The sequence below is a fragment of the Gallus gallus genome, chromosome 9 (genome assembly GCF_016699485.2).
Source record: "Gallus gallus isolate bGalGal1 chromosome 9, bGalGal1.mat.broiler.GRCg7b, whole genome shotgun sequence".
Taxonomy (NCBI): Eukaryota; Metazoa; Chordata; class Aves; order Galliformes; family Phasianidae; genus Gallus; species Gallus gallus.
Window position 1 is genome coordinate 13997922 of NC_052540.1, and position 22963 is coordinate 14020884.

The window sequence follows — 22963 nt, forward strand, 5'->3', positions numbered from 1 at the left end:
AATTTAACATGATATTTAACTGTGTATTTTGTGATTAGTATGTTTCTTAATAAGGGACTGAGTCCAGTTTTCTTAACACCTTCCCTGTAGTCTTGACATGACCCTTTCCACAGAGTCTACAACAAACAAAGCAAATGCTCTTTTTGCAGAGCATTGGTGGGATCTTTCATCTGAAAGGAGCCTAAGACCAACCAATGGGTCCCAAAATGCTGGCATTATGTACAACACACTACAGAAGGTTAAATTCATCCCTCCTCCTTCCACAAAAGCTTCAGGAAATGTTTCAAAACCAGTATTTGATGCTAATAGAAGCATTATTCCACAGTCTCCCCGGGGATGTCTCACAAGACGAAAGACTCTCCAAGACAAAAATGTATTCTATCCAGCTGGGTAAGAATATCCCTTCATTAACCTACTCAAGACACTGGGAATTTTGCAGAGCTCTTCTACAAGTTGTGCAATACATCCTATTACATATCTCTGGTCTGCAAAAACTGCATGAAAGGGTTGGGTGAAAACAGACAGGATAGAGACTCCTAAGTTCTGGTCTTGCAATATGGCATTCTTACTCACTTCTGGAAATATTAGGAGCCCCCAGAATGATGTACCTGCTGTACACAGGGCTGGGTGAGCACCCAGCCGTATTGTTTACCATTGCACACATACATCCTCACTCAGAGAGGTGAAAGTAAAAGCTATTGTTGTCTCCTCCCTGTCCAGCGTAGGCAGCAGTGGTCAGTCCTCAGCAGCCATTCCTTAGCACAGACAAGGACCCTCTCTAAAGCAGCTCACAATCCATGCGACAGAGAAAGGCAACACATATGCATAGTGTGACACAACAGTTGAGAGCCAGGAACAGAGCCCAAGTCCTTGTTTGCACTCCAAGCCCTGATCTCCTTCACCTGCCTTCTTGCAGACCCTGGATGGGAGCAGACTTGGATCTATACATGTTTGCACATGAAAGCAGTTCATTTTTCCCCCCTCATTAGAGCAAGTCTAACTTGGACTGCTACTGAACAGAACAGATTAAGTAACCACCAAGGAATAGGGCAAGAAGGCCTCATTACAAACTATTTGTTCAGTGAAGGCCTTAGCACCTCTGAGTTGAAGGCAAAAAAAAAAAAAAGCAGATCATAAAAAGAAAAGGTCACAGCAGAAATTCTTGGCAAGGACTCTACACCAGCTGAGCAGCTTCAACATCTGGGAGCCACGAGAACCTCAGATCATAGGCTCACAGACGTGTACTCAACACGATGACATGTACTCAACACTATAAGCAAAGCATTACAAAGCAAAGGGTAAGGTGGGGACAAGGCTGCATTTACTTACTGGCTGCATCCAAACCTGCACTGACAGGAGACCAGGAAACCAAGCCAGTTATCACTCAGCAGGCAGGTGCTGAAAACTTCTATCAGAGCATCACCTCCTCCATTACCATGGCCAGGTTTGCTGCAATGAGTCATTAGCAGCCATCAGTCAAATCACACCAAAGCTGCTGTCCTCAGACCAGAGATCTTCCTTAGAGCTGGGAACAGGAGCACTACAACAGAAGTTTCTCTATCTCTGTGAAATAGGAAGAGGCAATATCACCTTCGTTGGTGAGTTGGACAATGCCCTTTCCTGTTCTTTGCCCCTCAGGAAAAGCATCCTAGAAACAGCTGGCATTGATCACAGAGGCACACAAAAGGGACTAAGACAGCCAAGGGTCCTCTTGAAAGACAGGCTGTACTCAGAGAGAGAAACAAGTATTTTACTTTCCACACAGACAAACACCATGTTAGAAGATACCCTGGAAAGCAGTAAACTCCTATGCTTTATGAGAACTGCCAGTACTTCCCAGACAAACAGATGCGTGCGTGTGGGGGTGTCAGTCAAACACCAAAACCCCCAAGTATCTTGAATGACAGACAGCATTTTGGCACACACAAATTGCCTTTCCAGTCAGCTTCTGCAAGGTCTAAGCTTGTGAAGGCCAAGAAAATTCCAAGTGGCTCCAAGTGAATTATGCTGCTCTGAATTGGGTCAAGCTCTCCTAGCCTGACTACCTCTAATGTCCCTGACTTCAGGTTTTGCCTGCAGCCCATCACAGAAACCTTCCAGCATTCTGTCCATTTGCCTGGGAGGAAAGATGGCTTTGCAATCAGATGTTACCTTAGGCTTCAGACAGGCTGGTTACCATCCACCACTTGCTCCCCACAGTCTTCCCACAACTCCACTTGTAGAAGCAGGCTGTAAATGCATTAGCAATCTATAGTGTTCTGGCTCAGTTATGGCAAGGGCCATAAAAATAGCTATGAAAAAAAGCATCAGTCTGCAAATCTCTTATTTCCTCCCTATACAGCCCTAGGCTTCTGTTTTGTTTCTGTCATGTTTCCCTCTCCCCCCCCTTCCTAGGAAATGTGATGAAGGAGGGTGGGGTGGCTCTGGCTATGTACAAATATTCAGACAGTCTCTTAGCAATAAATGGATCTCAGTCAGTTCTATTATCTGTCTGGCTGTGGCTCCTATTATCTGCTGTGAATTGTAGCAGCGATCTCTGGAACAGCATTCAGACACCATCATTACCAACTTCCACGCTCTCCAAAGACCACGCTATAACAAGGCTTGCTGGATAATACTTACCATTAAAAGTGGGAACACAAAGGACTCAAGCTATGACTAACTCAGTAAAAGGCTCTGCGTGGGGCTTTGCATTCATTGACCCTGGTTTGTTATTAAAGAAAATTCTAGGTTCAAAACCTAGACCTGCATTTCATACAGTGCATCAGCTGATTTACACAGAAAGCTGACTTCATCTTGCTCTTGCACGCCTCAACATCCTACAGCTTCAGAGGACTGCAGCAGGAGAGGCACGGTGCAGGCCTGCCTGGAGCCTGTGGTGGGCATATGGGAGCGTAAACCTGGGGTGCTGAGCAGCAAACTCGTGCCAAAGAAAGCACCTCAGAGCCTGCGACTGGGCCTAGCAGCTCAGTGCTGAGAGCCTCTGAGGCAGCACTCTGACGACTCCTTGCAAGGAATGGGAATTTTGGGATCCAAACCCACATCTGATTTCCCTGCAATTTTCAAGAGTTCTCCAGTTCATTTGGGGTCCATCTGCAAAGCCCAAACTGAAATCCAATACCCTCACCCAGGGTAAAATGAGGGTTTTAAGAGCAACTTGCTAAGGTCTCCCTCCCACAGCCAGGGAGGCAAGGCCACAAACATCAACTCCAGTAAAGCTCATTTTCTCATGGATTCCAATCCAGCAATGGATTAGACTTAGCTTCTCAATGGAGATTTTGCTGAAACTGGGATATGTCAAAAGCCTCCCTCCTGCACACATTCATTGGTGCCTTTCTCACTCGGCCACCTATTTCACAGTAGGGCTTAATGTCAAACTACTACATCCCTCCCTCAACATGGCTAAAAAATTAGTCATCAACCTAAAAAGTTATTAGGAAACACTTGATACTATGATTGCTTTCCTGTGGAATGAGGGAAAGGAAAGAGACAGGGAAGGGAAGGCAGAAAAGCCCTCACACTTACAGTCAGGAAGGCTTTTCCAGGGCCACCAGCACAGGCACAACACTCCTGAAGACCACCTCAACACAAGTGTCCCATCCTCACTTACAGCCCAAAAGGGATTGGGGGGGGGGGGAAATACTGCCTTAAATAGAGCCACTGCTCCCTGCAGCCATCTCTCAGGGCAGCACCACCCATGGTTAACACAGTCCAGCTGAAAGTCATTTACTGTTCAGCAATTGCTTACAGGCTCAGCTGGGGAAGGCAGCTGGGGCTCATCCTTGGCCTGCAGGCACTGGGGTGCAGGAGCAGGGCTCGCTGTTGCCCCAGCTGTGCCAGGAACAGAACGGAGATGGGGCTTCATGAGCCCAGGGAAGGGCTGTGGGTGAGGAAAGGTGCTCCATGGTAGCTGCATGCCAACAAAAGGAAAGGATATCTCTTGTTGAAAGGGCAGGTTTTCTGTATATTATCCCTGCAGGGTGTCAATTGGGCAAAGAAAACCACTGCCCTTGTCCTGTGTTCCCAGATGGCTTGTGGCTGCCCCAAGTTGCTGCTGCAGGCCACTCCCCGCTTTTGGCATTGCTCCTTTCCAGCATCCTGGGGGCTCTTGCAGTTCTGCAGACACCATGATGCACAAACCTGAGCTGGTGATGAGGAAAGCTGGGTTGTAGAGAGCATACAGTGCTGGATGGAGGGCAGAGCTTCATAATGGGAAGATGTGGAAGTGAAGTAGTTGTACTGAAAGAGGCATCATAGGATGATGACAACCTCAGCTGTGGAGAAAACAATCACAAACAGCATGACAGAACATAGTGCAGTACCTCTACATGGCCATTTTCAGTCAGTGCACAATCTAACTCAAGCCCAAAGCTGGGGATGAAGGGAGAAATAACGAACTAACCTGTTTGTGAACAACAACCAAGACACAGCATCTCCTCAAGCGAGCTTTGTATCTGGGTGGAACACAGCCATTGCATCGACCTGCTTAGCCCAGCTCCCCCACAACTGAAAAGGCATTTGCTGGGCAGGGGCTGTGCTGGCGAATGCTTCTCTGTGCCCACAGCTGGGCTGGATGTAGATGGCAGTCAGAAAAAAATGCATTTTAAGCGGCCTTTCTGGTAGACAGTGCCAAACATTTGCAGAAGATGGTTTTTTTTTTGATGGGGGGGGGGGGGGGAAGGTAGGGTGGAAGACTCCCCCCAGTTTTGTAGTAATGAAAACATATTTGGTTTGTATACTGTTCATATGTTTCATAAAAATGCCGATCACTCTCCTGAAGAGAGGAGAAACGGAGCGATTGTGTGCGTCCCACCCTTCCCCCTGCGCTGCCCTTTGCGCTCCTATGACGCAGCACTTATGGAAGTCGGAGCTGTGCTCGGCTCCTTCTGCCTTTCGCACGGCGCATCCTCCCCTCTCTTCCCACTCGTAAAAAATAATAATAATAATAATAATAATAACTTGCAAATTTATTTCAGTGGAAATTTGGAAAAAACGCTATTAGGAAAGAAAAGCACAACCCTCCTAACATACAGCACACACCAACTCCAATGCTCCCCCACCCCCCGAAGAAAAAAACCCTTTTTCCTTTGGTGCATATATTTTTCCAAGGTCACCTCGGAGGCTTTTCCTAGTTGGCCATTAAAACAACACCAAAAAAAAAAAAGCCTGCCCCAAGAAGCACATGAAGCCATTGCTGTGGCTTGGAACGCTTCCCTGTGTACAGATGCCACTGGAGAAGCAACGGGGCGGGGGGGGGTGCTGATATTTTTCCAAGACTTTTTCTCTCACCAGAGGAGGAGGATGAAGATGGAGTGATGAGTGAGGTTCCGTTTGTCCGGCAGCGTGAGTCACTCAGCAGCAGTTTCCGATACACACTATTTTTTTTTTTCTTTCCATTACAGAATTTGGTGTCATTTATTCCTTCCTCCTCCTCAAGAAAAAAAAAGAAAATGAAATAAAAAATAAAATCCCGCTACCGTTATGTCTGATTTATTCTGGGAACTCGTTTGAGGACCCACCAAACGTGGTGGGGGAAGGGTGATGTGAAACACAATCCAAAATATAATCGGCTCTGGAAGCTTTTAAAGAGACTCCTTTAAGGCCATGCCAAACCTTAAAGAAGGAAAATACTTCCACTAAATCCCTCCCACCATGAATGGGATCCTGTATGTCTGAGGCTTTTTATTGGCTGGGTGATGGGGTTTTTTTTTGCTGTTGTTGTTTATTTGTTTTTGTTTTTTTATATCAAAGATGTTACTCTTTCAAATAGGGTCTGAGTTCTGTGGCTTTTCAGCAGGCACTGAATTCTTGCTCCTGGAGCATGCAGTGATCTGACACAGCCCTCCCCTACAGTGAGTCGGGTTCTCATGCTAAGATCTGGCTCCTGGAGCTTGAGCTGTTGTTTTTTTTCTGGAAGTTGTTTTTTCCCCTCTTCACCCTTTAAAAACAAAACTAAACAGCCTTTTATAAGCCCTTAGAAGGGGAAAAAAAAAACGAAACAAAAACAAAGCCAGCAGCCAGCCAGCACCGGGAGGTGAGACAGGAGAAGGCTCCATCAGCAGGGACATCATCGTCACAGAGCCAAGACAACCCAATCACCAGTTTTATAAGCCATGTGTGGACATGAGTGAACATCTTGACCCTTATTTCCTCTTCAAGTAACCATACTTAGTCTTGCTTCACATCTCGGATGGGCAATCCCGAGCTGTTGTTCTGTGCCTACTCCGTGTACCTTCTGACAGAGGTGGATCAGGCTTTAAATGCTGTTGCTACCTGTCTAGTCACTTGCACTGGCAGAAAGTAATCTGTTCATTAGTTTTGACGGAAGAGTATTTTAGGGAGCTCTGGAAGCACTGTTCTATTTTATCTAGAGCCAGGAGGTCCTGCTGCCCTGTAGCTTCCAGCTACACTTACACTCAGATCTGGAAATGCCTACCACTACCATTTCTTTCTTGCAACTAATGGCCTTAACTCAGCCCCACGGCCTGTGCAGTACTTAATTCTCATTCTTTATTCTTTCAGATGCTACATTTAACTTCCTCCGCTCTGTCCAAGTCAGTGTAAGCTCTATCAGTCCACCCTGTGCAATGAGAGTAAACAGGAAAACTCATCAGCAGGGAAAATGGCTGGGAGCTCGGCTGGAGCAAACTACACTTTGTCTGAATCCAGGCATACTTAGGAGCCTAAAAAAGGACCTTTCTTCATTGACTAGGAGGTCAAAGACCTCCTGGCATCCTGTCTCGAACAGCCTCATTCTTCACATGCCATAAGCAACTTCTCTTCCGCATTTCAACTTCTTCTAGCACAATCTCACCCATAACTGGTAGGGCCCATCCTTGTTTCGGTGACTCTTCTTCTCATATGGACTGCAGAGCCAGACAATAACCAGGGCACCCTGACAGTGTTGTCTGTGGCTTCTCATAGGGGACAGCTGCAGTTCAAGTATTTTATCACTGTTCGTGCTGCTTTCCCTCGAGGATCACATGTTCATGGACTGCACCAGGAGGTCTGAGCAAATGGCTGCAGCAGAAGGGAGTTGGCTTCACCAGACCTTCCCTCTCTGGGCGTGAGGTCACTACAGAACGTGGTGCTTCACCTGTTCAGCTCACCAAGCAGCCCCTGACCAGGCCTCGTGTCATGTGCCACGCTGGTGCCTGACTGCTGTTTTCTGCTTGGCCATTTGTAAAACATTCGGTCATTTAGGGCTACAAAACAATCTTGGAGACCCCACGAGAAATACACCCACTCCATTCTGATTTCCTGTTTACAATTACCTTTTGGGATGTGTTTCCAAGCCAGTTTAATCCTTTTACTCTTCCACATTGATTTTGAATCATTCTAGTTTAAGTATTTTGAGTACCAAGACAAATATTTTTCATGAGTCTCAAACCACAAGTATCTTATTGACCATATTTTTAATTTCATCACAAATAATCCCAAGTCTGGCTTGACGGGATCCATCTTCCATAAGGTACCAGGCGCCTCCTGATTAAGAATGAGTCTCATGAAAGCAGTCATTTAGTGGTGTTTCGAGGCAGCTCTGAAAGGCATCGCTTCAGAGCTCCTACCCCACAGTCAAAAAGGCTTGTAACCCCATCCAAGAATGCAACTCAAACTCTGGAATAAAACGGTGCTCATCCAGCTTTACATTTCTCATGCATTAGGTTTCAGTAGTTAGCAAAACATGATTGCCATTTCCCAAGTGCACGCAAACATTATTTATTAAAGGAAATTGGAGTCCCCTCCCTTAATAGCCTAAAGCCTAATAAAGCACAACCCAAACAAAACCCAGAGTACTCAAGTTCTGCTGAACTCTGAGCACTGCCACACTTGCCTGCAGGTTTGTAGTTCAAAATGCACAACAGAAACTGAGTGGCAAATTCTCTGCACGCAGGAGCAGTGCGGGATTCTCCATAAGGACTGTTTGCATCATAATACTTGGTGGATTTTCTTCCCTGTTTAACAAAAGTTATGACTCAAAGCTCCAGCATGACCCAGCAGAATGTGTTTTTTGAATCTGTGTAAGAACCCTATTTAAACATTGTAAGTTGAAAGGGAAGAAAAAAGCCAACCTCACACCAGGTTTTCTGTGCCAAACCTCACCATATAGACATGTGCAATTATGGAACTTCCTGAAATATATTTTTGCTAGAAAGAGAAATGGATGAAAGTTACACGGGACTCTAAAGAGCCTCAGGAAAGGATACAGAATCATAACCAAATAACCCACTGAGTGGGGAAAGAAAACCACAGTGCTCATTTCAGGTGGCAGTTGAAGTCTGAGCTCTCAAATATGTATGATAAAGGAGGTATCGACATCCAACACATGCCAGCATGTGTTTTTGAGGCACTGATTACACTGGGAGGCAACACGCCTTGCTGCAGATCCAGTGTTACTGCCATGAACCTGTCCATTCATTCCCAGCAAAAATACTTTTTTTTTCCCTTTCTTTTTTCTTGTTGTTTTCAGTAGCGTGTTCTAACCCCAGCCTCTCTGACCTCCTCTTAAAATGTCAGCACTTCTGGTCAAGTGCTCAGCATCACCAGGAGAGAGCTGGAAACTCTCCCAGCGCCAGCGCCCACATCTCACCCCCTGCAGGGCCCTGGGACTGGCAGGATTTCTTCAGCCCTCAGTTGTGTTCCAATGTGCTCACTCACACAGTTGTTTATATCATTTTTTTTTGTAAGGATAGGGCTGGGTTTTTTTTTTTTTTTCCTCCTCTGATCCTCATGAACCTTAATTATGAATCCAAGGTCATTATCAGCGATGTCAATTATACAATGGCTGAGCAGCTGCTCCCCCTGTTGCTGGCCTAATAGTGCCATGTTGAAGTAGACAGCAGAATTTCTTGTGCCATTGAAAATTTGCTATATCATGAGTTTCCTTTCAATCGCAAAAGCAGAAAAACAGCTTGAGTACTTTTCCTCCTACATCTTCATTTCAAGCTGCTTTTACCGTCCTCAGAACATCCTTCAGCATCTCCTGCCTTAAAAACATAACCCAAAGGGAATAAAGGAGAATTTAACAAAGAACAATTTTTCCCAGATGGTACCCAAAGTCTTCTGCAAACACAAAGGTATGAACTGCTATAAAATAAGCCCTAATGGAGATTTTGGCTGTGGGAGCATGAGGCGTATGGCCATTCACATGTTAGGAATTGCTGTATTCAGTGCTGAAACACAACTGCTTCGGGGTGAGATCTCAGCTTGACAGTGCAGAGCAGCAACAGATAATGTTGGAGTACAGAAAGCAGGGTGATATTTAGCATGCAACCGAAAGGCCCCTTTCTTCACCTTGATGTATTTTATAACAGTTTAGATAACCGAAGTGAGGTAGCCCAACAGCAAACTATCACAGTTATCAGCAATTTCCTCTTCTGTGCACGGGGTGAGGAGTGTGGTGTGCCACATCCCACCACGTAGGAAGTGCTAACAAGTGCTGACTCGTTCATGGCAGGCACCGTATAGCTAGCGAATACCAAGAGACCCAGCTCTTCCCCTTTCGATCCTTCACTTGTTTCCCTTCCTTCCTCATTGCAGAAGACGCAGGCAGGTGGTTGGATTCACACGGGGTGACCGCCTCTGCGCCTTCCTTAGCATCACGTCACACACAGGCACTGCTGGGAGATGCCCATTTGTCAGATGTATGGTTTGTGGAGGGATCTGCTTCAGTGTCTCTTCTATGTAAAGCAACACTGACATGGTGTTATACAGAGGAACGATGGTGGTACATCGAATGCTCATAGTTGTATCTCTCTTCTACTGATGAACAACTTTCCACCTCTTCCTCCTAACCTCCTTCCTTCCCATGCCCGATTTCTACCTTGCAAAACTCCTGCTGAGGTCTGGGAGAAAAATCGGGCTTCTCTTTATTATTATTCCCAGCAAGGAAAACTGATGGATCCATTTATCATCTTGTTGATGCTTGCACAATCCTACTGCTGTCCCTGTCTTTGCTGTGCCCCCTCTACTGTACCAATGAGGGTAGAAATCAAATTAAAAAAGCTTGCTTTTGTCAGTGCAGCCAGCAGCTATGACTCAGAACACAGGGAGCCCGCAGATTTGGTGAGTAAGATGGAGCTTCTCCCCACTGTCCCCCTCCCCTTTGTTAAAAATAGTCATGTTAGAGAACAGAACTTCAAAGAATGTGACCGTAGGATTGGGGATTTGTGCTGCAGACACCTTTTTGGTTGACTCCGGTGACAGATGAGGCTCTCGGCACTGCCAGTTTTGCACGGTCTAAACATTTCCAGAAGCTTAAGCACCTCTCAGGGTTTGCACATCTGGGCTTTAACCATGCGAGATCCAGAACTCTCCATGTCTTCAGACTTGGAGAACTTCCTGCTTAGGCCAGGGGGATGCTGTCAAAATAGGCTTCTTTACCGAGTGACTCAGTGCTGCTTTCAGGCCCTGCCAGAAACCAAGTAGAGAGGCATGAGGAAAACAAACAGAAGTTACTGAAGCATTTCAGAGTTTTCAGAAAAGTTTGGTTCAGCTACAATTCCAGTAAAGCTCCGAGAAGGATGAAGCAGGAAAATATTTCCTAACCAAATTTCCCATGCACAGGCTCTTAGTAGACAAGCATGTGTGAATTTTACAACAGCTCTGCATTCCTGGTCAGGACCTGCGAGGCTCTGTATCCAGACAGACGAAGGGAAGGATGATGCACACATAGAACGCATGGAAAAACGCCCTGTAAATACCAGCTCCAGTTTTGCCCTCATATCTGCTTCTCCAGCAAGAAGGCTTCCCTGGAACTGCATGTTTTCCAGATGAAAATCCTGCTTTTTTTTAATTATTTTTTTTTAATTTTAGGTATTATAAACACTTTACAGAAGAGCCTGGCAGACACTGAGGGCTGCACACACACAAACATGCCTGCTGGGAACTCTGCTCCAGGAATGCTCAGCTCGGTTCTGGCCAGCCTCTCGTATAATACAAATAGTAGAATGCCAGTTTTTATACCAGTTTTGAAAAGAAAACAGCCCGAATATATTTGAGAGTGAAACCCAAAGCTGAATTAGCCCTCAGTTCGGCAAAAAAAAAAAAAAAAAAAACCCAAAAAACACAGTTTAAAGTTAAACCCCAGAGACATGCTCACAAATGAGTCACGTGTCAGAGCTATCTTGGATTCCGGTCTGTATTCACACACTCCATCATAGGTTGGTTGTCATTAATGTCAGTTTAACAGTGGAGAAAAAGGAAAACCATCTGATATATTGCCAGCTTCTTTCCCCTGCCTCCTCCTGGAAAGGGCACCGTAGCTCAAAGCAGGGCAGCAAAGCAATAATAGTCACCCCCAAGGGGTAGAAGGACGACCTAAACGTCGATATAGCACGTAAGACATTAATTTCACCTAATCAGGGCCACAGAGCACCAAAATGTCTTCTTGAGGACGATACAGTTGTTTTGTAACACCACTGGACAGCACAGGGAAGCTCAAGTCCCTCAGAGGGCTGCTACGATGCTGTTATGCTCTGATATGGTTTAATTTTTAGGTAGTCCCGTGTGGAGCCAGGACTTGGATTCGATGATCCCTGTGGGTCCTTCCCAGCTCAGATACTCTATGGTTTTACTTTAACCGTTTATAATTTCTTTTCAATATAACTCTCCACTTTACGGGGTTTGTGATGCTGCGATTTGAAATAATTCAGCTTACTATTTATTCTTAAATCATGCATTTCATACACACGTACACACAAGCTTAAACCCATCTTCACGGGAACTCCCCAGTCTTTAAAATTAACAAGAAAGCCACAAAACCAAACCCGGAGCTCTAGCTTGCAAAACCCCCACGAGATGGCTCTGTGGATGGGTGCAGCTATGGCAGCTTCGGGTGCACCCTGGGGTCCAGATACCTCCTGCCACCAACACCACAACATCATGAGGCACATGCAGCTGCAAAGGAAGGGTGGCCACATCCCCCCAGGTTTATTATCTTGATCGATAGCCGAGCTGCAGGTTGGTTAATGCAGGCAGATGGTAACCAGTGATAACGTATCTTAACTGCAAGCCGATGTCTTGAAGCACAGCTGTGCACACGGTTTCCCTTAATTTCTGCATACAGCAGGCCTATGCTGTTTTGTTCCATCTTCTCTGTTACTCGGAGCAGAAGCAGCATTGTTCCCCTCCCGTTTTAAAAAATTAGTTTCCCGAAATTCAAACTTAATAAAGTTAATGAAGTGACTTTTAAGGTTCCTGAAAAATCCACCTTACGTGCAGAGTTCAAGGGTTTACAAATGTAAGGGAATGGTTCGGCTGTCATCTTTCTTAAGCAGGACAAGAGAAGTCAACTCCAGTGTTTGGTATAAAATAGAGCCTCTGATTTACCCTTGCACCAACTTACTAGCACAGTAAGGCCAATTTAGGCAGCTTCCTACAGACCACAGAACCCAGTGCAAACAGGCAACAAAATCAGACCAGTTCTTCAGGCACGATTCCGACCCAGCCATAAAATAGCAACCACGAGTTTTGGTCGGTGCTCCTAAGATCACACCTCCCTTATCAAACTCACAGGAGATCCAGAAGACAACTTCAATGCGTTCTCCCAATTAAACAGCTTGTTTGCATCTAATGCAGTGTTTATTGACTCCTGGGCCTGTATTGATTCTGAATAGGCTACAGCTAAGGTTTAGTAAATGCCTTGGAGATAAATCAGCATGCAGGTAATAAACTGCAGATCGCATAAGCAAACATTACTTAATTATATTCCTATTAATATATTGAGTCTGTAATGAATTTTTGAGGCATTTAATTATCAATTTGACAAGATAATCTAGGGGTAGTTAATGATGGACCAGTAAATTGTTAAAAAGAAAAACCTGCAGATGCTTAATAAGTCTCCTAACTGACAGCGAATTAACTTGCTTTAGCTGTCTGGTTAAATAGACAGCAGTTAATTACAGAGCGCTTAAACAGTCTCACAATTTTAATATATAACCCTCTTTGCTGTGTGGTAACCATGCAGCTGGAGACACGGGCTCTTCTCCATGTATTTCCCTCAGACAGCTGAATTACTTCGCTGTTGCAACCACTGACTTCAGTGAGATTCAGCAGTTGGGACCTTATGATTTGCAAATGCAATGGACCGCTCCTTCTCTTCCGTGATCAGAGCTTGCTGCCTTCTGTCCCTTCGGGGTTTGCACCAAAAGGGAAATGTTTTTTGCTCATAGGAATGGTGACACTTTGGAAATGGAAGTGGTCACCATAGAGCTCCATGTGGCCCCGGGTCAGGCAGAAACAGCCTGGCCAGCCGTGGATGTCTGAACGTTGCTATTGAGATACTCGTGTATACCCAAGAAATGCTTCACCCTGCGCCGACGTGCAGCTCCTTCTTTGGATAAAATCTGACACTTCACTGCTTCAGCACTGACTCATACAAAGATGATCACTTGCCATAGAGTTTTGGGAATGTTAAAAAGGGAAAGAAAAAACAAAAAGCAACATAGAAAAGGCAAACGAGCCAGCAAAGGCTGTACAGTTCATTACAGAGGTTAGTGAGCGAGGGTAACAAGCAGTAATAGCTGAGCCACCTTCTCTAGGAATAGCCCCGAGCTGCACTGAGGAAGCACAGCTTCCCTGAGCTGAGGAAGTCTTGGAAATGGTTGGTTTGAAATGTAAAACACTGCTGATAATCCCGGGTTGAGCATGAATAAAACATTGTAGAGCCTTAATCAGCCGGAGAAAACACACGCAGATCCTTAAAGGAAAACTCATTTCAGGAAGTGGAAGCGATGTTGTTTGACTCCAGGAGTTCAGAGGCCCCAAGTCATCAGTCTCTCCTATCATTAGCATAAAGAGAAGTTTTTTGAGTGCCAGTTCTTTTAATTTATTTACTTTGGGGAGCCGTTAAGGATGAAGCCTTTTTCCCCTCAGTAATTATGCAGCGTAAAAGCCCTCTCTCCAAAAATAAATAAAAACATTCATGCAATAACACAAATCCAGGAAGAAGGGCCACCAAAAATTCACCAAATGCTATGAGACTGGAAAACTAAAGCAGGGTCCCTTACCCAGACAGATATTTGCATGGCAGGGCAATAACAACAGCAATGTCATTCTGCTCTTAAAGTTACTAGCTGTGGCAGTGGTAAGTAGCAGGGTTAGCAGGCAGAGTCCTTCTGTAATGATCTAGTACCTGATCTAGTGGGTGACAATCCTGCCCATGAGAAGGGTGGTCTTCGAGGTCTCTTCCAACCCAAGCCATACTTATGATTCTGTGATTGCAGTCTCATTAAAGTAAGAATTCGGGGAGACAAACCCTCAGTCTGGGAACGAATAAATCACCATAAGCACTGGAGTCTGTGTCCCCAGCTTCAGTTATGTCATGCTTTTCAGAGTTAGGCCAGGAGAGGCTCAGCAAGGTTCCTGAAGGGCACGGTCCTTAGGCGTCATTCTCCAGCATCACCCAAGTGAGAGGAAAAGGTTTCTGTCACCTCTGCTGTGTCAGCTGGGCTGACAGCGGCTTCAACATCAGAGGCAGCCTTTTTGGTCACAAAGGACAACACCACCTTCAGCTCAAGCAGATGGAACCCAAGAGGGGACCATGAACCCAGCTGCAGTAGGTATATGGCAAAGCTCAGCATCCCTGTGAGTCCGGTGCCGCTTTTGCATTGAGCGCTACTTAACACTTCCAGCAGATCTGTTCTGCCTAAGAAAGGCAAGAAAAGCCATGAGGCAACCTTACCAGACTCATCCCTTTTTATATCAACCTCTGAGCAATGGGCTCCCTTCTACAGGCACCTTGTCACTGGTTGGGTACCCACGAGACCATTCCCCAAACAGGGCACACAGGGGAAGCCAGGCTGAGTTTAACCCCTTGCTTACTGGAAGAGAAAGCAGTGCTGTCCCTGTGCCAACACCGAGCTAGCAGGGCTGCGCTCTGGACAGTGCTCACTCTTGCAGAGCCCAGTTGTTTCAGGCATGCCCTCAAGGAAGGATTTCGGCAGAAATGGCAGCTATACCTCCAGCTCTGCATGTGAAGCAGCACATGTATCACCAATGTGCAGCGGTGTTTTTCCAAAGCCACTTTCGGCCCCAGCAACCCTTGGGATGTGCAGAAGCAGCCCCTCACCTCTCCTCCCCACCAGGGTCGAGTTCTGCAGGCTCTGCCCATCCCTCTCCTTTTGCACTGCCGGTTGCCGGGGTTTCTCTTTGGCTGCTGTTTTTGGGCCCAGCTGCAGGAGGGCTCTGCTCCAACACAGGCTCAGCTGGGCTAGCACAATAGGAAAACAAAAGCCCGCTCGCTTGGGATCTGAGCCTTTTCAGCCCCGTTTCCTTTTCCGATGCTTTCATTTCCTCCGAGCAAAACGCTGCTGAAAGGAGAGCAGTGTGGCGGTAGCGGCTGCAGCGGGCATAGGGGCTCGGGTGTCGCTTCATCTGGGTCAGTGATTTCAAAGGGGCCTTCGCTCAGCTCCTCCCTTAGAAATCGTATCTCTTCTAAGAAGGCTTTCAAAGATGCTAAGCTGCGAATTGAGCCCGCTTTTTTTTTTTTTTTTTTTGGCGTTTGCTCCGCGGTCCGCAAAGCACCCGAGGAAAAGCACCTGGCGAAGTCAGGGAGGACCCGGGCTATCCGCTCGTTGGCTCATAGGGTATAGGGTGGGAAAGAGGAGGAGGGGACGAGGGCGGTATTACGGCCACTGCAAATGGCCGCAGGGCGGCGAGGAGCGGCCCCGGAGAGCCCCGGGCCGTGCACCTGCTCCAGCCCCGGAGAGGCAGCAGAGGGCGCTCGGGGAGCGGCGGTGCGGCCTCCCCCGGCCGTGCGGGGAGGGGTCACGGAGCAGAACGGGGCTGCCGGAGCTTGGCGTCGCTCGAGGTTGTCCCAGCCTTTCCCCAGGCTCCGTTTGCTGGGTAGCTGACGACAGGACGCCCTCCAGGTGCCTTCGCGCTGCGGTGTTGTCGCCACAAAGCACCGCGAGTGTCCTGCTCGCAGGGAATGGCACCGAATGTCATCTTCAGGTCAGCATGCTGTCCTCATGCAGGACCCAATGCACTCCTAGGCTGTGGTTCATTTCCGCCTTGTCTCGCTTGGCTCACCTGGAGAGGTACAGCTTTGAAGGCAGTGCTTTCCGCTGTTTCTGCCTAGACAGAATATTTTACACATTCTTTTATAACGGAGGATGGATTAAGGGCAAAGGGAAGGTGTACTTGGGTAGAAAAACTCATGGAAGTCCAATGTAATGGCATCAGGTGTAGAAGTAAGCAGGGGAGTCCTTGGACAGCCCAGTCAACAGTTCCTGAGGCAGGGTCTGCTCTGGAAGAGGAGAGGGATGGAAACCACATCCCCGAGGAAGAGGTCCAGCCACGCAACAGCTTTCTTCCCCTCTCCCATCCACCACCACACTGACCTCCATCCTGCAGTCTGCTCCACCAACAGCTGGTATGGGTTGTGGAAGGTTTTGGGAGATGCAGCTCCCTCCCCCACTCTTTGGCTACCTCTTCTGGGCAGACAATGGTGGGCACCAGTTCTGGGGAGCCCACAGCCTGCCCTCCAACCCCCCTCCAGATTACAGAGACCTCAACGTTGTCAGCAAACAGCTTTGCTTTCTTTCAAGTTGCACCAAGTGACACGGGCTGAGCCGTTTGTGCTTGGGGCCCTCCTCGGCCCATCTCACTGCACTGCACCCCTTCCCCACACAGAGGAACCAGCCACCTCTTCCCGACTTCAGCACCACTGTGTAGAAAGGCAACTCATGGCAATGGAACGGCCAAGAAATGTGGCACACGGCTCACGGGGACAGCGAAGAGGTTGGGACACTCAGGTCTGTGGGTGATAGCAGCACCCTGTCCCACCTCACACAGGGGCTGCAACCCAACAGAAAGGCCCTTCCTCAGAGCCCCTCTGACCACGAATGGCAGGAGCAGCACGCCTCTGGAAGCGACTGGTTTGCTCCAGTAGCCTCTTTACAAGCACCGAGGGACAGCTCCGCGGGAATCGCTGTGATTTTAAAAGGCCACTTATAAGCTTTAATGCTGCGCTGGGGGAGAGGGTAGGGAGAAGGGGGGCCAGGGAGGGTGGCTGCATTGACTGCTTAGGACTTAAAGCTGTAAACCTCTTCTTCCCTCTCTCGTTGCTGGGACATTTTTATTGGCGAGATGAAGGGAGACAGAGCACAGCTCCACAACTTGCTCTTCTTCTAGAGGTTAATGACCCAGTTAGCAGCTCTTGGCTGCATTTCCCGACATTTTGCAGACATCAAGACCCGTCTCCCTGCCAAGTACATTCTGTTCCCTGGAGCTCGGCCAATGCATCTCAGATTACTATGTAATGCGACAAAGAGGGAGAGCTGGAGGTGAGGGTGGGGGCTGGAGGGGAGATACGGGAGCCATTGGGGAGGGGGCAGGGAGAGGATGGGAGAAGGGGAAGCACCACTTCTAAATTTAACATCTGAGATGGAAATGAAGCTCCCGAGGTGCTTATTTGCTGGAGAAAAACGTGAATCCCAGGATAAATTGGAGTGATGCTTCTGGGAAACAGATGCAATCAGCAAATAATTTCCCCCTAGGGACCACGCAGGCCTGCGCTTCCCGGTTCTGCTGACAGTCATGATTCTGTTTCTGATGCCCTTGTGCCCAGGACAAATGTTGCTCGGGACCTGGGGCTGCTTTCCTGAATCAAAGTCCAATATCCCGAAAGGAATAGGGGTTGAACCAGGAAAGTGGGGAGGGAGGAGAGAGAAGAGGAAGAAGTTCCCATGGATCTTTTAGTCATCTTTTTGCACCCAGAGCACTAGATGCTGTTCAGAGGCACTGTTCTTGCATATCTCGGCCAGGAGATCCCATCACTTTCACGGTAAAGGGAGGAAACTCCCACCTTAGGGAAGGCTCTGGTGGCAGGGATTGAGTTTGCAGAGAGGCTGAGCTAAATAACCTATCAGCAGCAGGTGTCTGCCATTGCTAGAGGCTGGCATGGTCAGAGACTCCATACTCACCCACAAGCCTTTCCCGGTGGGCAGTGTGTGTCCTCTCCTGAACCATGCTGGGTCTTCTCCTGTGGCTCTGCCAAGACCCCTTTTGAACATCTCATCTTTCCTTCCCTCTCATGTGCCATGCTTCTGAGAGAAAAAAAGAAATACATAAAGTTTTTCTCCTGGGTGATTCCCTGAACCAGAAACCTTTAAATTTTTATGAGCGTCAGGAATTAGGATTGGGGTCCTGACCTGCGTGGAACTCCAAGCAGCCCATCCTCCTCCTGGGCTGGCACCTCCACTGCAGCTCTCCCACCCTACCTAGGTACTGCTGCTCCCACTATTTCAGCTCTGGCCCTTGCTTACACCTGCTATGGGAATCTTCCAGGCAGATCTGCAGCTCTGTCACATCCTCAGCTCTTATGCAGTCCTCTAATGGGCTGCAAGCCTTTCCCTGCACTCACATACAGCTGTGCCAAGTCTCACCCTGTTTGAGATGAGAGCCAGGTTGCATGGCAGCAGCTTGGGGCTCTCACTCTGCTCCCACCAGCTCAACAGCCCTCTTCGTGCAATCCCACAGGACGCTGTCTCATGTACTGCAAGAACAGAAATGTGAGAGGTCTGGCTCAACAGGACTGTTTATCTACCCGGAGTGGAGCCCTCCCTCCTCTTCAGGAATTATTTCCTTGAAAGACAAGAAGCAACGCAAAACTCCCTCTTGCTCAGCTCCATCTGCCGCGTGGGGGCTGGGTGCTGGGAGGCCACGGTTGCTCATTGCACTTGCCAGACGTGGCATTAGGAACATTTTTCACCACTTGCAGCCCAAGGAAGAGATGAGTTTACCTGTACCAAGAGCTGCTCAGGGAAAAATAAAAAAAAAGTGTGCTTTTGTGGTGAGGAGCTTCCTCAGAAACCACAGTAAATGCCAGCATCTGGAAATCTGGCACTGCTTTGCTACACTGCTGCGCATCTATCCTCAAGAGCAGCCCCACAGAGAGTCATCAGGGGCAAAGCATCCTCTAAAGCATAAGCCTAGGCTAACCACAAACATGCAACCCTTCCAACTTCTAAGCCACATGTCAGCCTCCTCTGGAGGGTGAGAAGGTCTGGCCGCAGCCGTGGGATGCAGGACAGCTGGGAGGAGGGACAGGTTGAAGGAAGGAGTCACTCCTCCCTAAGGACTGCCATTGCAAGAGGAGCTACTTATAGGCCTATGTGAAACCTCAGCTTTCCAGCAAAGCCAGCCTCATCCCCTTCATGTGGCTCACATGCATCCACAGCTGACTCCACGCTATGACGTGAACCTACAATGCAGCATGCTGCATTAGATGCTGCACAAACACAGCATGAAACCAGAATCCTGGCCCAAAGCACATGCCATTCTGCTGCGCAGCAGAGTTGCTTGCAAGTGGAGCTGACTTCAGTCAACTGAGAGGGCATGCATGATGATGTGTAAATGGGAAGAAATTGCCATTCTGGTACAATGATGAGAAGACTTGAGACAATTACAATTTAAACATTGCCACTATTACCAATGCCAAAAAAACAAGCGTTCACGCTTTATCAGAGTAAATAAGAGTAAGTAGGTGACTACTAGGTTCACATTTTTCATCAAGACCAACGTGCATAAAGACAATGAAACATTCTAGGCCTATACAGGGAGCAGGTCGAGCCAGGCATGGTTCCCTCATAGTGTTCATCCTCAATTCAAACGCTGAGACTTTCTGTGGTTTTAGAAGGCCTCACTCATCAGCTGCCTCCTGAATTTATCAGGTCTCAGAAACCACTGGGCAGCTTTTGTATAACAACTACAGCCACTGAGGCTAATTTCTCACTGGATAGCACAACCTCCAGGTACATTTGCCAGAGGAAGAAGTAACCCAGCTGAAGATCAGTTTATTAGTACAGTGTGGGCAGGACAGGAAGTAATAAGCTTATCAAGGAAGATTTAACTTTGGCACTGCCTCTAAATGTCTCAACTAATGAGCACATTTTAAGCACTGAAACGATTGCTTGAGAGATTCCAGTGGAATCTGAAGCCTGGCGCTGCTTTAAAAAACAGAAGAGAAGCAAACATCTGCTGGGACTAATTTGGGTCCAGTAGGGCCCATCAGGTTGGATGTTAGGAAAAAAGTCTTCTCTGAAAGAGTGGTGGTACACGGGCTGCCCAGGGGAAAGTGGGGTCACCATCCCTGGAGGTGTTCAAGAAACATGGAGATGTGGCACTAAGGAATGTGGTCTAGTGGACAATATTGGTGGTAGGAGGGTGGTTGAACTAAATGATCCTAGAGGTCTTTCCCAACCTCAGTGATTCTATGAACATGTAGCAGGGCACGGGGCAGATAACCTCTCATTACGTATTGACCTTTCCCATCCTGGTTCCCAAGTGTGTGTTGGTTCAATTTTCCATTGCCACACACTGTTCCCTCCTTGTGTGTTCACAAGAAGTGGGCACACTTGTTGGATGTGGTGCTGAGCCGAGCCGGCTTGGCTTATAGAGTCACTTTTTCCTTCAACGTAAGGTATATTTTGAGATATACATAAATGTATAGAATACCGGAGAATATTTATTAGGGTTGAAATTAACATTGATTGGTTTGATTTTTGCTGATTAGGTAATTATGAGAACTAAAGGGGTAATCACATTTTCAATGAGGAAATGAAACAATCATCCGAGCTAGACAAGTCCTGAGTTTCTAATTTGAGCAAGAGGGGAAAAAAAAGCTGTGAGTAAAGATCAAAGAGCCATTCCAATGCCACTTCGTCTCTCTCGGCAAGCAGCCACAGGGCTGAGACTTTTTCTAGCTTGTCATCTCAGCTTTATGCATCTGTACAGCGCCTTATAGGAGTGCGTGAGGGGAAAGAAAAGGGTTAGCCCGTGCACTCAACACAAGGAGCAGTTCTTGGCTTATTTCATGCCCAGAGGAGGAAGAAGGCTTCCCTGCCTCTCTCCACCTCACCAGAAGCAGGGCCAGACCTGTCAGGTCACTGACAGCTGAACACAGCTCTCGCAGGTGAGACCTGCCCTCCTCCCTCCCAGTTTCCTCTCCCCAGAGCTGTCTCAGAGCACATCTGCAGCCCATCAGGGCCTCTCCCCTCCAAGGTGACCCCATGTGCCAGACCTGTTCGGGACATCTCCGGGGCTCGCATCTCAGCACTCCAGGATTTCTTTCTCGACTAGCAACACACGAACAGGCTGCCAAGTACAAACCTCAGCTTGACGCTCTGTGCTCTACAACTGCAACTCTTTGCTGGGTTTTTATATGGCTTGGGCACCCCTACAAGAGCTGTGGCTCTGTTCTCCTGTTCCCACCTGTGTTATAAGCCTCATAATGGAAACCAGGATGAAGGGAGGCTCTGGAAAGTCAGCTACTATCAATCCCTTAAAAATAAAACAAACAAAGGTCTGTTTTCAGCTGCTGTAGCATGAAGGGAGCTTAGTCCCCCTGGCCCCTACAGGATGTGGCTGAGATATATCAGGGAAGAGCAGCTGTCAGCATGGACGTGCCTAAAATTAGCTCAAAGAGAAGGTTTCCTCCATTTATTTATTTATTTGTTCGTTAAAAGGCCCCTTCTTATTAGATGCAAATTCAGCACATAAGCTTCAAGCCAGTACAAAAGCGCTGCTAACGTTTTCCAATTACACGGAGAGGGAAGTCACAGCACTTTGTGTTTGAACTTCTGCTTACTTTCTAGGTGCTCCTGGGACAGAGGCTGCAAAGATGTAGTGATTCTTTGAATGTCTGGTGCAGGAATGTCTTTGGAAGAGTCATAATAAATGCAGCAGCTTCAGCTGAAGACTGGTGCATCGTTTATTTAGTGTTATAGGTTATTCAGGAAGGAATAATGGAAAATGGGACTGCGACCTGAACTTAGCTCCTTTCAGATATACACCACTCCCTCCAGCATGTTTGGCATTATACACAATAGCATTACCTGCTTTTATCTGATTGCCAGTTCTTCCCTGCCATCTGTCTTTCCAGCCCTCTGGAAGCTTCGGGACCCTCTTGCCAACTTCACCCAAACTGGAAGGCAAGAGAGAGGTATTAAAGGTATGAGTTTCCTGCACAGTTGGTCAGAGTGAAATAGTAGGGCCTTCTGTGAGCAAAGGACAGCAGAGTGAATTCACTCCTGAGACAGCAAAGAATCCACATATGGCACAAATTCGGAGAAAAGCAGGCTTGATTGCTTCTGCTGCTCAAGGGACCAGTTGTTAATTATAGAGCTCTCAAAAAAAAACCCTTGGTTTCATCTCTGTTTGGCTTATACTACAGGGATTGAAATGGGAGTACCTATACAGACATTTGAAGTAATGAAAAAAACCCACAACAACCCTTTGTGGAAAGACAAAGCAACGCTTCTTGTCATGTACCTATGCTGTGCCATGCATCCATCTCAAAAAAAGTATCATCGTATTTCTTTGTGTTTATTCCTGGAATAGGCCTAAAAGGACAACAGTATCTGCCTACAAATCCTTCCTGACGTCTCACTTTGTAGTGACCCCCAGCCACTCGAGAGCCAGTTTCCTGAGGCTGCTGCTTTGCGCTGACTTGTTGCTCTCACAGCTGCCTTCTCCTGCTGCCTTTCATTTCCTATTGTGCTTATCATTTTTCTTTGAGGTGTGGATTTGTCCTCACCATTGCCATAAAGCTCTGGGCAAGGCTGGGGCAGCTGGTTCCTCCTGCGGTATGAAGAGTCGATTGATGAAGCATCGATTGATGAAGCAGGCAGTTAAGTAGAAACAACAGTTAATGTGGCTTCATAGCTGGAGATCACCCCTACACACAGCCATGCAGTTGCATAATATAGCGTGGTGTAGTCTAGCAGAGTCACGCAGCAGTCTTTATCTACTGAGACTAGAGAGATTTGGACCCAAGTTTTGGTTAGTGCAAGCATGATACGCTATAGACTATGGTTGTGCGCTACCAGAGCATAAATAATGGGTGGACTGGAGCACTGACTCTGGGTGATCTCTTCTACCTAGAGCCAATCTTGATACTCAGGGTCCAAGAGCAAAGTTTCCAGGCTGCAGCCTCAATTTTTTTTCTGATCTGCCAAGT

At 47.3% G+C, this 22963-nt stretch overlaps 1 long non-coding RNA gene across 3 annotated transcripts; it reads right to left on the bottom strand.

The window, feature by feature from the left end:
* Positions 1-4949: 4949 nt before the first annotated feature.
* Positions 4950-18517, bottom strand: LOC107054098. Of its 3 annotated transcripts, none has more exons than XR_005862505.2 (4): positions 18156-18517; positions 17928-18050; positions 14135-16032; positions 4950-10410 (listed from the first exon to the last, which is right to left on the bottom strand). It is a non-coding gene; the product is annotated as an uncharacterized LOC107054098 (long non-coding RNA). The 3 variants fall into 3 exon arrangements; XR_003076700.3 differs by having other exon boundaries at positions 14135-16077; XR_005862502.2 differs by having other exon boundaries at positions 14135-18050.
* Positions 18518-22963: the final 4446 nt, after the last annotated feature.